The sequence below is a fragment of the Anabrus simplex genome, chromosome 14, assembly GCF_040414725.1.
Source record: "Anabrus simplex isolate iqAnaSimp1 chromosome 14, ASM4041472v1, whole genome shotgun sequence".
NCBI lineage: Eukaryota > Metazoa > Arthropoda > Insecta > Orthoptera > Tettigoniidae > Anabrus > Anabrus simplex.
In genome coordinates this window covers 44,722,131-44,739,062 of record NC_090278.1, presented here as the reverse complement: position 1 = coordinate 44,739,062, position 16,932 = coordinate 44,722,131, and the positions used below count along the sequence as shown (strand labels likewise).

General features: G+C 38.5%; 1 protein-coding gene across 7 annotated transcripts in view; it reads left to right on the top strand.

Moving 5' to 3' along the window:
• LOC136885719 (zinc finger and BTB domain-containing protein 14) overlaps positions 1-16,932 on the top strand; it is a 192,686-nt gene that overhangs the window by 18,593 nt on the left and 157,161 nt on the right. For 2 of the 7 annotated variants that reach the window (XM_067158448.2, XM_067158443.2), the window contains exon 1: positions 3,405-3,523. The exons of 1 other annotated variant lie outside the window; for it this stretch is intronic. The gene's annotated coding sequence lies outside the window, so the exon portion shown is untranslated. Of the gene's footprint in view, positions 1-3,404; positions 3,645-3,666; positions 3,939-16,766 lie in introns of those variants that run through there. 4 more of the 7 variants (XM_067158444.2, XM_067158447.2, XM_067158446.2 and 1 more) reach the window with 4 other exon arrangements.

Here is a 16,932-nt window from a genome sequence, read left to right as displayed (position 1 = left end):
ATGGTAATTAAAAATCTTCAAACTACAACTGGATATATTATCTAAATTCGTGTACAGCTTCTTTAGTTTCGGCAGGAATTCAACGAGGACTCGAAATACAATCCGTAAAACGTAATGATAAGCAATAAACATGATATCAATCAATCAATCAATCAATCAATCAATCAATCAATCAATCAATCAATCAATCAATCAATCAATCAATCAATCAATCAATCAATCAATACTGATCTGCATTTAGGGCAGTCGCCCAGGTGGCAGATTCCCTATCTGTTGCTTTCCTAGCCTTTTCCTAAATGATTTCAAAGAAATTGGAAATTTATTGAACATCTCCTTGGTATATTCCAATCCCTAACTCCCCTTCCTATAAATGAATATTTGCCCCAGTTTGTCCTCTTGAATTCCAACTTCATCTTCATATTGTGATCTTTCCTACTTTTATAAATGCCATTCAAACTTATTCGTCTACTAATGTCATTCCACGCCACCTCTCCGCTGACAGCTCGGAACATACCACTTAGTCGAGCAGCTCTTCTTCTTTCTCTCAATTCTTCCCAACCCAAACATTGCAACATTTTTGTAACGCTACTCTTTTGTCGGAAATCACCCAGAACAAATCGAGCAGCTTTTCTTTGGATTTTTTCCAGTTCTTGAATCAGGTAATCCTGGTGAGGGTCCCATACACTGGAACCATACTCTAGTTGGGGTCTTACCAGAGACTTATATGCACTCTCCTTTACATCCTTACTACAACCCCTAAACACCCTCATAACCATGTGCAGAGATCTGTACCCTTTATTTACAATCCCATTCATGTGATTACCCCAATGAAGATCTTTCCTTATATTAACACCTAGATACTTGCAATGATCCCCAAAAGGAACTTTCACCCCATCAACGCAGTAATTAAAACTGAGAGGACTTTTCCTATTTGTGAAACTCACAACCTGACTTTTAACCCCGTTTATCAACATACCATTGCCTGCTGTCCATCTCACAACATTTTCGAGGTCACGTTGCAGTTGCTCACAATCTTGTAACTTATTTATTACTCTATAGAGAATAACATCATCCGCAAAGAGCCTTACCTCCGATTCCACTCCTTTACTCATATCATTTATATATATAAGAAAACATAAAGGTCCAATAATACTGCCTTGAGGAATTCCCCTCTTAATTATTACAGGGTCAGATAAAGCTTTACCTACTCTAATTCTGTGAGATCTATTTTCTAGAAATATAGCAACCCATTCAGTCACTTTTTTGTCTAGTCCAATTGCACTCATTTTTGCCAGTAGTCTCCCATGATCCACCCTATCAAATGCTTTAGACAGGTCAATCGCGATACAGTCCATTTGACCTCCAGAATCCAAGATATCAGCTATATCTTGCTGGAATCCTACAAGTTGAGCTTCAGTGGAATAACCCTTCCTAAAACCGAATTGCCTTCTATCGAACCAGTTATTATTTTCACAAACATGTCTAATATAATCAGAAAGAATGCCATCCCAAAGCTTACATACAATGCATGTCAAACTTACTGGCCTGTAATTTTCAGCTTTATGTCTATCACCCTTTCCTTTATACACAGGGGCTACTATAGCAACTCTCCATTCATCTGGTATAGCTCCTTCGGCCAAACAATAATCAAATAAGTACTTCAGATATGGTACTATATCCCAACCCATTGTCTTTAGTATATCCCCAGAAATCTGATCAATTCCAGCCGCTTTTCTAGTTTTCAACTTTTGTATCTTATTGTAAATGTCATTGTTATCATATGTAAATTTTATTACTTCTTTGGCCTTAGTCTCCTCCTCTATCTCGACATCATCCTTGTAACCAACAATCTTTACATACGGTACTGCTGACTGAATACTTCTGCCTTTTGAAGATCATCACATACACACTCCCCTTGTTCATTTATTATTCCTGGAATGTCCTTCTTGGAACCTGTTTCTACCTTAAAATACCTATACATACACTTCCGTTTTTCACTAAAATTCGTATGACTGCCAATTATGCTCGCCATCATGTTATCCTTAGCTGCCTTCTTTGCTAGATTCAATTTTCTAGTAAGTTCCTTCAATTTCTCCTTACTTCCACAGCCACTTCTAACTCTATTTCTTTCCAGTCTGCACCTCCTTCTTAGTCTCTTTATTTCTCTATTATAATAAGGTAGGTCTTTACCATTCCTTACCACCCTTAATGGTACAAACCTGTTTTCGCATTCCTCAACAATTTCTTTAAACCCATCCCAGAGTCTGTTTACATTTTTATTTACCGTTTTCCACCGATCATAGCTTCTTTTTAGAAACTGCCTCATGCCTGCTTTATCAGCCATATGGTACTGCTTAACAGTCCTACTTTTAAGACCTTCCTTTCTATCACATTTTTTTTTAACTACCACAAAAACAGCTTCATGATCACTAATACCATCTATTACTTCAGTTTTCCTATAGAGCTCATCTGGTTTTATCAGCACCACATCCAGGATATTTTTACCTCTGGTTGGTTCCATCACTTTCTGAATCAGCTGTCCTTCTTATTTGCCATTTGTTGGTCATGCTTCCTGTCGTTCGCATTTCCTTCCCAATTGACATCTGACAAATTCAGATCTCCCGCTACAATCACATTTCTTTCCATGTCGTTTCCCACATAGCTGACTATCCTATCAGATAATTCCGAATCCGCGTCAGTGCTACCCTTTCCCGATCTGTACACTCCAAATATATCAAGTTGCCTATTACCTTTGGAAATGAGCCTTACACCTAGAATTTCATGTTTCTCATCTTTAACTTTTTCGTAGCTCACAAATTCTTCTTTCACCAGAATGAACACTCCCCCTCACATATAATTCACATTATACTTTTCCTTTTCTTCTACAGAAGTCAGTTTGTAAAAAAGAAAAAAAAATCATAGCAAATTATCTTTCAACAAATAAGAATTCCTTATTAAAAAACCGTAAGCTATTTTCTTTGTAGAGATTTTACGGCAAAGTTCTCGTAACCTGTTCATTTTTTTTCTTTAGTAAACAACACACAAGGAAGCTTAGCTGTTATTTTCTTTAAGCATAAAGCAATTATTATTTTATTTTGTTTTGCGGGCCCCTGAAAAGCGGTTCATTCTTCGGACTGGCGATATGCCTCTGGGACTCGGTCCCGTTATAAAGAACTCACTTTTAAGGTAGTATTTCAGCACTGAAAACCGACTGTAATTGAAGGGGAACTGAACAAAAATCTTACAATGGTGCGGAAACGTGGATGCAATTTCTACATAAGCCTAGTCATACCAATCTGTAGGGAAGAATGGATAAAACTCCTAAGATTTACACTCACTTTCGTATTTTCTGGACTATTTTTAAAACTAGAAGGTCTTTTGAAATGTAAAATGGGTTGGCAAAGCTGCTTTAATGTTACACTGACCTCAGCCAGGATCGAACCTGCTATCTCGGGAGCAAAACGTGAATTAGTAGCCGGCGAGTGACACCAAGGAGATTTAGGTGGAAAGTGAAGGAACCGAGGTAGTATTTTTTAGGTAATATTATTGAACTCATTGTTCGATGAACTGTTCGGTCTAGCTCGGTTGTCGTTGTATTTATTTCAGCATCATCACGAGGACAACTTAACCGAACGCTTACATCGGTTAGTCATTTCCTTTACACAGAATATTGATTTACCTCCAACATTCCCTATTCAATGCATGCATTTTACTGAGAATCACGTCTGGATCACATAAGAAAAGGAAGATTAATTAGTTCGTGGATGTCTCACGTACAGTATTATTTATTAATTTGAAGTTGATTGGTACATCGGCCACTGAAAATATAAGTTTGTGTTTGAAGTGTGTGGTTCTTCATTACCGCTCGAACGTTGGCCGTCGAGCCTAATACAGTCACACTGACAACGGAGTTGGCTTCCTAGTAACGAACGGTGCAGGTGAGTGATATGAAGCGTTTTTGTTGTAGATCCCACCCCTAGAGTATGAGGTACGTTTCTTCCTTGGCCGTCACTCTTTGTTGTTACACCCGAGGTTTAGATGTAGTCTCGAGCGCTGTTGTGGTTGTGTTGAGCAGTGAACATCTTTGTTCTCGAGTTCGGGTTACCTAGCTGGGAGGGTTACCTTCAACAGTATTTTCAACAAGTAGTGGCTATTGGAGAGGGCGGGGAGGCACACAAGAAGAAGTACCTGGGTCCAAAGGGGGACGGAGGTACATATAAAGATTACTATAAAAGATCTTGAAGTAATTTCGATAGAAACGTAAAGGTTGACAGTTTGACAACTTAAGTACAGTAATAATAGTACTATACAATAAAACTTTCACCAAAGGACCAATAATTATGCAAGTATTACAATTAAATAGAAGTACGGCGTGATTACACAATTAAAAATGTGATTTGTTATTTGACTACACAGTAACTGGACAGATGCATTAATAATGGCGCGTGGTCTCCGATAAGGCCTGGTGCAGGTCTTTTGATTTGATGCCTTATAGGCGACCTGCGCATATTGATGAATTCTAATGATGAAGATACCACAAACTCAGGCCCCGAGCCAAGGTTAAAATCCCTGACCTCATAATCTATAAGTTTCATTTCCGTATTGATTATATTCACAAATATGAAGTTTTGAAGCTTCCACCTAATCAATACATATATTTATATATTATTATTCTACAGTATTGGTTTCGATCTTGTGAAAGTCATCTTCAGCTGGCAATCATAACATACAATTAAAACATCACAATAAGAATGTCACATGATATGGGCAAAAACAGTCATTACAATTGGTCTAGTTTAAATAATCATCTACAATAACTGATATAATAATTAAAACTTAACATTACTATATGTACATGAGTGATGTATGCTGAAGTACATTTTTCTTAAATTATAAAGGATCGTCGCCATAAGACCTATCTGTGTCGGTGCGACGTAAAGCCCCTAGAAAAAAAAAAAAAAAAAAAAAATTATAAAGGTGTCACAAAGTATGGATAAAAACGTTATCAATTTGCAAACGTAGACGAAGATAAGACGAAAAACATTTGTAAATTGATAACGTTTTTATCCATACTATGCAACACCTTTATAATTTAAGAGAAACGTACTTTAACATACATCACTCATGTACATATAGTAATGTTAAGTTTTAATTATTATGTCAGTTATTGTAGACGATTATTTAAACTAGAACAGTTGTAATGACTGTTTTTGCCCATATCATGTGACATTCTTATTGTGATGTTTCAATTGTATGTTATGATTGCCAGCTGAAGATGACCTTCACAAGGTCGAAACTGATACTGTAGAATAATAATATATAAATATATGTATTGATTAGGTGGAAGCTTCAAAACTTCATATTTGTAATCCCTGACCTGGCCGGGAATCGAACCCGAGACCCAGTGGACCAAAGGCCGGCCACGGAGCCACACAACAGACACATTGACCGAGTGAGACTGATGAATTCATGCGGCAAGCACATACCCCTACTATCCTTCCTGCTAGAATTTGCTACGCATTGCCGTGCTGCGATGATCGACATTTTGTGTGTGCTTCCGCTAAGCATTTCTCTTAACATTAAAAGAAATTAAAGAAATGAATTAGCTGAAGAGACAACAGTTCCCAGTTTCAGGCAGCTGAAATTCCGTCCGGACCTTGTTCTGTATCCCTGTTGACAGTAGAGTATAAGTCTTTACCCAGGAATGTTTTCGTTTGGAGTTGTTCACCTATTGAACTTGGAACTTTGCCGAGTATTGTCGCATTTCATTCTGGTGTAACTCTATTCTTTCCTCTGACCCTTCTTCATAGCTTTTTCCTGAAAACCAGGATCTATCTCACCCAGTTCTTTTAGTCCTCAGCCCTCAGGTTCAGAATTTCTTGTTTCACCAGGACGTATACAAATGGTTGATCAAAATGTATAGTAACAAATATTACTTTCAAATAGATTTTGCAGAAAAAATAGTTTGAAATATTTTTAGAGCAGTACCTTTTACAACTCTACGGGTGAAGTAGAAAGGTAAATTCATAGTGGTCTAGTGGGCAGCGTGCAGTACGACACAAAGATTTCTATCATTTGTTTAAAAGGTATGTAGCAATATGTTTCACTGTAGCCATTACAATATTTAAAGGTTTGATTAATTTAGTAAGAAACTTCTACACACTCTATAACAGGAAAATATTAATATATTATGTTTATTGAAATATATTATTTTAATTGAAAAAGTACTGGTATGCCATCAGAGTTTCATATTTAATATTTTGTTCTTGTGTATAATACCTACTACTGTATACAGAATAATGATATTATTTAAACACGGCATAGAAGTTCCTTTGATTGTTCTTCTTTCGAATAGAAGTACTTGGGACTAGGCTTGTTCACCCATTGGACTTGGAACTTTGCTGAGTATTGTCGCATTTTATTCTGGTATAACTATTCTTTCCTCTGAAGTGTGGGGGGTACCCTTCTTCTTCATAGCTTTTTCCTGAAAACCAGGATCTGTCTCACACCCAGTCCCTCATTTATCTGGCATAGTCAGAGAACTTCTCTATCACGCACGAGAGCTCAGAATGTTGACATCTCCACTTTCTCAATCAAGCCTTTTCTGCTTATTGACATATATTCCAGGGCTTCTTGGTGAATGTCTGTAGTGCTTCAGCTTCAGATTACATGATTGGCATCACTTTTGAGCATCTCGACACATCAGTTTCAGCTTATTAACTCTTGCAGAGAGTTGTTTATACTTTATAATATTTTAAATTTTGTGAAGTTCCTTATAATAAGATATATTTAATTTATTGCTATCTACAGTGGTGCAAATGTAGTAAGCAGTCTGGCCTATGCTGACGACTTGGTCTTAATGGCAGATTGTGCTGAAAGCCTGCAGTCCAATATCATGGAACTTGAAAATAGGTGCAATGAGTATCGAATGAAAATTAGCCTTAAAAATTAGATGTATGGCTTTTCAGGCGTTTGTTCTATTAACCAGCATTTCGTCTTAGGTCTGACACTAGACTCGTCAGAGTGGGATGTGTCAGACCCTACCCACTGATGCTGGGGTGTATGCAGGTGAAATTTATCAGAAGCCTATTATAAGGCACAGTCTGATAACTGCATACAGGAGATAAAACTCCACAATGGAATTAATGCCCGCCTAGCGATTCCAAATGGAATTCTAAATTCCCATGGAGGGAATTAGATATTTTTCCACCAATAGAGCATATAAAAAAATCAGATCAAAAATTAGATGTATGGCTTTTCAGGCGTTTGCTCTATTAACCAGCATTTCATTTTAGGTCTGACACTAGACTCGTCAGAGTGGGATGTGTCAGATTGATCTGATTTTTGATATGCTCTATTGGTGGAAAAGTATCTCATTCCCTCCATGGGAATTTAGAATTCCATTTGGAATCGCTAGGCGGGCATTAATTCCATTGTGGAGTTTTATCTCCTGTATGCAGTTATCAGACTGTGCCTTATAATAGGCTTCTGATAAATTTCACCTGCATACACCCCAGCATCAGTGGGTAGGGTCTGTCACATCCCACTCTGACGAGTCTAGTGTCAGACCTAAGACAAAATGCTGGTTAATAGAGCAATCACCTGAAAAGCCATACATCTAATTTTTGATCTGATTTTTGATATGCTCTATTGGTGGAAAAATATCTAATTCCCTCCATGGGAATTTAGAATTCCATTTGGAATCGCTAGGCAGGCATTAATTCCATTGTGGAGTTTTATCTCCCGTATGCAGTTATCAGACTGTGCCTTATAATAGGCTTCTGATAAATTTCACCTGCATACACCCCAGCATCAGTGGGTAGGGTCTGACACATCCCACTCTGACGAGTCTAGTGTCAGACCTAAGACGAAATGCTGGTTAATAGAGCAAACGCCTGAAAAGCCATATATCTAATTTTTGATCTGATTTTTGATATGCTCTATTGGTGGAAAAATATCTAATTCCCTCCATGGGAATTTAGAATTCCATTTGAAAATTAGCCTTTCGAAGACTTTTGCAAGTTGCTATACATCGCACCGATACAGATAGGTCTTAGAGCGAAAATGGGACAGGAAAGGGCTAGGAATGGGAAGGAAGCGGTCGTGGCCTTAATTAAGGTACAGCCCCAGCATTTGCCTGGTATGAAAATGGGAAACCACGGAAAACCTTCTTCAGGGTTGCCGAGAGTGGGGTTCAAACTCACTAGCTCCCGAATACTGGATACTGGCCGCACTTAAGCGACTGCAGCTGTCAAGCTTGGTATCTTTCGAAGACTAAATTGATTTCAGTAGGTAAGAAATTCAACAGAATTAAATGTCCGATTAGTGATACAAACCTGGAACAGGTAGATAATTTTAAGTATTTAGGTTGTGTGTTCTCCCAGGATGGTAATATAATAAGTGAGATTGAATCAGGGTGCAGTAAAGCTATTGCAGTGACCTCGCAGTTGCGATCAAAAGTATTCTGTAAGAAGGAAGTCACCTCCCAGACGAAACTGTCTTTACATTGGTCTGTTTTCAGACCAACTTTGCTTTGTGGGAGCAAAAGCTGGTTGGACTCAGGATATTTTATTCATAAGTTATAAGTAACATAGATGAAAGTAGCAAGAATGATTGCTGATACAAACAGGTGGGAACAATGGCGGGGGTACTCAGTATGAGGAGATAAAGGCCGAGTTAGGACTGAACTCGATGGATGAAGCTGTATGCATAAACCGGCTTCGGTGGTGGGATCATGTGAGGTGAATGGAGGAAGATAGGTTACGTAGGAGGATAATGGACTCTGTTATGGAGGGTAAGTGAAGTAGAGGGAGACCAAGACGACGATGGTTAGACTCAGTTTCTAATGATTTAAAGATAAGAGGTATAGAACTAAATGAGGCCACAGCACTAGTTGCAAGTAGGGGATTGTAGCGACGTTTAGTAAAGTCACAGAGGTTTGCAGACTGAACGCTGGAAGGCATAACAGTCTATAATGGTCATGTATGTATGTATGTATGTATGTATGTATCAAAGTATAATTTTAATAAAACTTGCGGGTGTGTTTGTGAAGTTAGAATAAATAACTCATGAGATCAGTATCAAACTATGCCGAGCAGAATGGCCCGCTACAAGCTCTGCATTTGGCAGACGAGTAGGATCGAACCCCACTATCAGCTCTTTTCTGTCGTTTTCCATCTTCACTTTCAGTTCAAAGGCCACGGCCGTTTCCTACCACTTCTTCGCCCGTTTTCATTCACCATCATCTTCATTAGTTCCTGAACTAAGGTTGGCGTTCATTTCACTTCCCCTTAGATAGTGCCGTATTAGCAAACTGGACATACAAACTGTCACTATTTACAAATAACAAGTTAACTGGTGGAATGATGCGATAACGAGACTTGGGTTTCCCAATTAGGACTTTGCACTTACTAATGCTGCTACATTTATCCTTTTTGTTTACTGAAAATATGACCCTTTAACAAACAAAGGGAATTAATGAACCGTTACAGTAGGAGGAATATGTCCAACATCTGTTGGGTCTTTGCATACATTTCTGTGGCTCTGAATCTGTATTACATATGTTAGGTTTTCCTCTGGTAAAAGGTTTTCTTGCAAGACTATTTTCATGCTTGTGACTCAGGAAATGGCCTCTTGTTATCAGGCTGACTTAGGTACAATTACTCTGAGGAAATTAGAAATGGTCAAATAATTTTTAGTGATCACCATGACCTGCTCAAAAATACTTGAAAGGAAGAAAAACAAAGCAAAGAGAAGTCATCTCCATACTTGGAGTGGAAAGCATCCGTAACCTCAGCACTTGGAGGAGAGGAGTGGTTAGCTCTATGCCTGGTCACCTTTGCCCCTAGAAATTAAACTGGTACTAAAGAGTCAAGTCCACCTTCAGAAGTGGTAATCTCGTTTCTTAAATCTTCGACTTCCTGACGATGAATCATCCACATTCTTCTGGGTGAAACGAGCATATCTTCACCACCTTGGCCAGGCAGCTTCTGAAGTCTAGTACCGGCATTGTTAAAAGTGACACTAAAAACGGAAAATTGTGTGTACAAAAACTAATCTGTTCTTTGAATTATTTATGGAAAATGTTTTAAGCCCACCTCTTTGGCCGAATTTTCAGTGTAGTGGACTTAATTTCATAGCTCCCTGAGTTTGATTTTAATCACGTTTGTTTAATTCCTCCAGCTTGAGGATGGGGTGTTTGTGATTGCCTTAACCCTAGAACTGCCAAACGTCGCACTTGCGACTCAATAGAGTGTCACTAGAATGCCAACGTCGCACGCGCGACGCATAGTACATGCATTCGCTTAACCAGTCATAACATCATTTATCGTTCACTTACGCTATTTTAATAAGTAAGACATTGAAGAGGAAGCTTCAACACACATTCCTCACTAGCCGGAAATGACTCAGTCAAGGTCAGGGTAGGTATAAATGCAGCTAATCTTTCCTCATCTCCCTGCCGTCTCAGTTGCTATCTTGAGTTGCTATGTAACTTCCCGCTCGCTCGCTGTTCCTGTGAATTTCTGTGAATATCTTTCGTTATCTTTCAACAGATTAAGTTTATTCTTAAATTGTTTCTTTTGAAGTGTAAACTCTCATCCTGGATGATGAACTACGTGATTCAAGTGATATTCACAAAGTTCCTGAAGATGATTGGGATGCTTCCTCTTCCAGCGATATATTTTCTTTACCTGATGATTCTTCTGAGAGCGGAGAAGAATATATTCCAGAATCTGAAGTTGAAAGTGATTCCGATGAAGAGAGCAGGCCTGCCGAAGTTTCATTGGATGTTACTGTTTCCGTAACACCAAAGTGGTGCAGGATTTATTCACCCGAACCGGAGTTCGATGTTTCCGGAAAGTTCTGCGTAAGAGATCCTGGCATTTTGATCTGTCCACCCCGAAACAGTCCACCTATTACGTATTTCTACTTGTTCTTTTACGGATTTGATTTGGAAGCTCTTGGTAAAAGTAATGACTATGCGGCGAAAGAAAACCTAAAATACATTCTGGAGAAAGGTAGGCCTTTTCTCGTATGCGAACCTGGTTTGATGTAACTGTCTCCACAATGAAAAAGTAAATTGCCATTTTTATAAATATGGGGTGCACCGTGAATGCTATCATACATTGCAGCATTTCAGGAGGCCTATGAGGCACGGCAGAGAAAGAAAACTCTCCGAGAATGACTCCCAGTAGTGCTCGGCAGCTGACGGAACTGTGTGCAGCTCGGAAATTTTAATCACTTTGCGATTTTATTTTACTTTTACTTTTGGGAACTTAATATTTTTAAAAACTAGAATAAATTTCGCGTGTTTTGTATATAGTGATTTTTAAAATGAGTGGTTATTTATTAATAATGGTGAACTTGAAAATAGGAAAAACACTTTTTTTCTTAGTTTTCCAAATTTTTGATCGCCTGGTACGCACCAGGTATGCAAGTAAATGATCTAATACTTATGTAAGTATCTTAAATAAAGCTTTCTGAGTAATATGGTGTGCTGCATTCCCAACTTTTCTGCACTAAACGTGCTTAAATTTGTTAAAAACATAAATGTGTAATACATGCGAAAATGGCCTGGCATTTAGGGAAAAACACTCGGCACTTCTAGGGTTAATACAACATATCATACTACTAGCAAACACAGAATAGTGAATGCTGGTACATCTCACAACAAGAGCATCCTACCGTAAAACAACACTTTTTTTTGGTAAAAACTCTTTTCAAATTCAACTACAACAGTTAGACTCTTTAGTCTGCTGAAATTATAAACTACCTGAAAGAGAAAACGTGTGGTAACAGTATTACACTTAGCAACTTAACCCTGTGACCGGTGACTATATTACCTCCAACTGCTATTGATTTCTGGGAGTTTTGCAAGCAACTTTTCATAAAATTGCACAAAAGAAAATATTGAGCTAATAATTAAGTATTGCATGTCACTTTATTCAGGAAAATATAGTAAGAAATCAAACTCACCAATTTAGTGTTTTAAGGGTGTATTGATGGAATATTCCACACAAAAGGAAAAAAAGTGTAAATAGTCCATGAAGTTCTAGGAAACACAGAGGTAAAAAAAACCCCAGCTTTATCACTGTTATATACAAAATGTGCACTTTTACACTGATGAAGAATATATATACACTTTTCACTATTTTGAACATCTCTAAAGATAAGAGAAATTTATAAAGAGGATTAAATGATGTAATATATCCACATCACTTCAAAACACAGACCGCTTAGTTGGCCTCATCCTGCGCATCTTCAGAGTGGCTTCCCTTTCTTCCTGCCTTCATGGTTCTCCAGTAATCTGCTAATTTATGACAGCAGTGTTGATGAACACCACAATTATATCCTGGGCACGAGAAGTGGCTGCGTGATTTTTTTCTGCAGTTGAACAGACAGGGCACAAGCAGATTTCTTTCCTGGGGGTGTACCAGCAGACGTCAGAGTCATCATTTCCTTCTTCCACGAGGATATCACTATCTTCTTCGCCTTCTAATCTAATATAGTCAGGAATTTCACTGCTTTCTAACAATTCACTTATTTTACTGTAGATACAAATACCATGAAAAGATGCGCTAGGCAACCACAACAAAGAAGACGGTTGCCTACAATATGTTCTTTTTACGCACGTATGCCAATCTTCTCCATGATTCTAAATTACTTTACTGATGTGCTATAATATTATGATTATAATTATATTATATTATAGTATTATAATATTATAATTATATATATGGTAATTATTATATTTATGTTATAATTATTATAATGATAATAATTATAAACAAACTTTCCTCTTTAAGGTGGTGTACAATATCTGATCAGTTGACAATAATGGAGCAATTGCGAGATCAGTAAACGTTGACATAATACGTCGCGATGTTGTAGGGTTAATTAAAATAAAATGACACGTTTCGGTCTGGAAAGAACGTCATCAGATTCTATTAAATAATACTCAGATATTTAGAAATAAATATAAATATTTAATTACATAAATTCACACACGAGCCTTTCCAACTTTCCTAAGAAGTAAACAGTGTCAATGAAAATCTGACTTTGATTTGTATTTCAATAGCCACTTGCCAGCAGTCTCTAGTGACCCTATACCATGTGGAGTAGAAGGTGTTCATGTTGTTTTAAGGATTGAAATATTTCTTTATACTGATGTGTGATTATAGTTGTTTGTACATAACCTCAGTTGCTATCTGCAAGGAACTTCCCTAACCATTCACCGGACTGGCAACCAGAAGATTTATATAAGAATTTACAAATTCATTTGTGTTTTCCATGTTAGTGGCTACTTTGCTCCTGCTGCTGTTCTACTGTAGCTGATGAAACATTGAACCTTGAAAAAATCTTGACGTTTCAGTTTCAGTAATAATTCAAGCAATTGAAAAACCTTCATCTCGCAATCTCAAAATGCTCCCAATGAACAGAGTACTCCATGTCCAACATGTGAAAATAATTTGAGCAAAAGTAATCAAATTATTTATGACAATTACATTCTTAGTACTTTTTTGCTTATTTTTACTTATAATTTGAGGGTACCCATTTTATGGAGAAAACAGGGCAAACAGGGAAATAAAAATGCAGAAAATATACAGTGAAATGACTTGTCTAAGACTGGTCACGAACACAATGGGACTGATATGGAGACGCTGTATGAGTCATGTGCTGCAAGTAGTATTTTGAGAGAGAGTGAGTGAACACGCATGGTATTGAAGGAGAGTGAATGAAAAATATTCGACATATTTGCGTTAAACACTCCAAGATGGCAGTACACAAGGTCTTTGATAGTTACTCCCCCCTCCCCCCCCCCAAATAATTTGCAGTTGCCTTGATCTCATTAAACCAAAAGACTTCTCAAGAAAGTTTTGCACCACCTGGAGTTCTGGGTTTCTAGGTTGATGATGACCCCAGGGAATGTATGGAATCCAGATACACACTTTATGTGGAGTATAACATGATTGATGTAAAGAAAAAGCAACGGTAGATGCAACACTAATTCTGTTCTTCAGCAAGTATCCGGGAGATAGTGGGTACGAATCCCACTGTTGGCAGCCCTGAAGATGGTTTTCCATTGTTTCCAATTTTCACACCAGGTGAATGCTGCAGCTGTATCTTAATTAAGGCCACGGTCACTTCCCATTCCTAGACCTTTCCTATCCCATCGTCACCATAAGACCTATCTGTGTTGGTGCGACGTAAAGCCACTAGCAAAAACAGTTCTTCATCAACATGCATCTGCCTATCATACGTATTCTGATACTGCCTCTTAATATGGTGTAACTCCACCTTGTGCCGGCCCTCTGGAGGTCAGTCATGTTGCAAGTTGGATTCATCACACTGCCTGTTTTGGAATTTCCCAGGCATGTTCAGAAGGATTCATGTTCGGAGACACTGGAGGCCAGTCCATCCGGTGGATGTGAACCTCTTTAAGGAAGTAGTTCACAAGATTGAAGCAGTGCGGGCGAGCGTTTTCATCTTGCAGAATGAATCTGTCACCAAAATGTTGTCACTATAGTTGAACAATGGGCACGGGATTCTGTTCCGTATTGTGTACCAGTGATATTTCCCTGTATGATGATGAATGGTATCCAACATCCATACATAATGGCGCCCCAAAACATGATTGATCTGCCTCATTGCTGGGCATGTGGGATGGCGTACAGGATTCGTCTGGCGTTACAAACCCCCCTCCAATGATAATCCGGCATCAGACTCATTTGGCACTCTTCCGTGTGAAGAGTACAGAGTCAAATCTAAGTGCTCCCTTGCCCATCCTGTTCCTTTCACTCAGTGTGCAGGTGCTTGCCAAGGAACTCTTGATGTCCTATGGAGACTAATTCTGATTGTCTGTGTAGACAAATCCCTACCAGTTCAGTGTTCTCCTCAGAAATTTTTGTCAGCCGGGTGGCAGGAATAAGTAGCCACTTGGGGGGATACTACTTCAAAAATGAATGGTAAAATTCCAATCTACTGTGTAATCTCGAATACCACCCACACTGTGTTTTCGAAAATATCACTTCCAAAATTGGGTGTGGGTCTTATTTAAAATTTTGGGATATTTATCTTTCCGAATATGCGTAAATCGGGCATCACCGCCGGCGTGGCTTGGCAACAATGCTCTCTCCGCTCTCAGTACATGCTACTTCCGTGCTTGGCGCCAGTCTCACGCACGTTCTCTGAGTATCAACATGAATTCCACAAAGCTTTTGCAATCTTTTACTTGAGCGAGAAACTTAAAGTAGTTCAGGAAGACAAAATTATTGGAAATCGTGCCGCCGGTATGAAATACAATATTGATGAGTTGTGTATTCGCAATTGGAAAAAGAAGAAAAATGTGCTATTAACATGTACTGGTGATTGTACAGCTTTCATGGAATGAATGTACAGTTTCCACAAATTGAAAAAAAAAACTTTATAAATATGTGACAGAAAGGCAGGAATTGGGATATGGTGTGTCAACAGAAATGTGTCAAGCTAAAGGCATTGGAGATCGCAAAGGAACTTTCATTGGAAGATTTTAAGGCAAGCCGAGGATGGGTTTGTAATTTTTATAAAAGAAATGGGTTGAGCATACGAAGGCGTACCTCAATTTCACAGCGTCTTCCTGGGGCCTACGATGAGAAGTTATTGTTGTTTCAGTGTTACATAATTTGGATGCAGAAGGAAAATGCATATTTGCTTTCCCAAATTGGCAATGCAGATCAGACGGCAGTCTACTTAGAAATGCCAGTGGACAGGACTGTGAATGCTAAGGGTGCGAAAAGTGTTACTACTGGAGCAGATGGTAATGAAAAACAACGGTGTTCGGTAATGTTGTGTATTCTCACCGACGGAACCAAATTGCCGCCGTACATTGTTCTGAAGTGAAAGACGCTTCCTACTGGTGTTATCATCAGATCTCAGAACTCTGGCTGGATGGACAGTTCACTTGTGGAAGACTGGGCAAAGTGTGTCTGGCAATGTTGCCTTTGGTGCATTATTGGGACTAAAGAGTTTGCTAGTTCTCGACAGTTACCGCGGCCACACAACAGACGCTGTGAAGAATCATGTCAAGGATGGGAAAACCGACCTAGCAGTCATTCCGAGCGGGATGATGTCTATGCTACAGCCGCTGGATGTCTGCGTGAACCATCCATTTAAAGCAGCCTTGTAACAGCTCTATACAGAATTGATGGCGGCTGATAATCGCACACTGACACCAACTGGTAGCATTCAGCACCCGGAAGTTCAGCTGCTGTTTTCGTGGATTTTGATGACATGGAATCGTATCCCTGGAGACCTCATACAGAAGAGCTTCAGGAAATGTAGCATTTCTAATGCTATGCATGGCAGCGATGATGACATTTTGTGGGAAGGTGATGGTGATGAAAATTCCGAAGTTGATACTGATGATGACTGAACTCGTTGGATATCGTTCTGGAAATGTTTGTTTAGCTTTATTTGTATTTTCTAATCATTTGATGTGTGTTTGCAAAGATTGTAAATAATTTTGACTTCACATTTTTTTAAAAATTTTGTTCTTTCAAAATAAGGGTGCCAGTCTTATTCGGTGGCAGGTGGTATTCAAGATGATACGGTATTCCCCTTAGGCATTAACAGTAATATCAGAGAGGTGAACATTACCTGCAAAATTGGCCTATTTCACTGTTATCATGAACAAGACAAAATAAGATATTTCTTTCTCTACCATTACAAAATTGAAATTTACTTTTAGCATGATGCTTTATATGTTGATTCTTTTTTTCTGCCTTCAGGCCCAGTTGTCTGCAGCTCTTACATAATTGAATTCTGTTGAGTCTGGTCCCTCTTGTGAAATCAGCATCAAATTCTTGAGTGTGATCTGCTTCATACGATTCCTCAAACAGGTTTTAACTCTCTTCAAAGCCGAAAATCCACTTTCACATCCAGCTGTCCTCACAG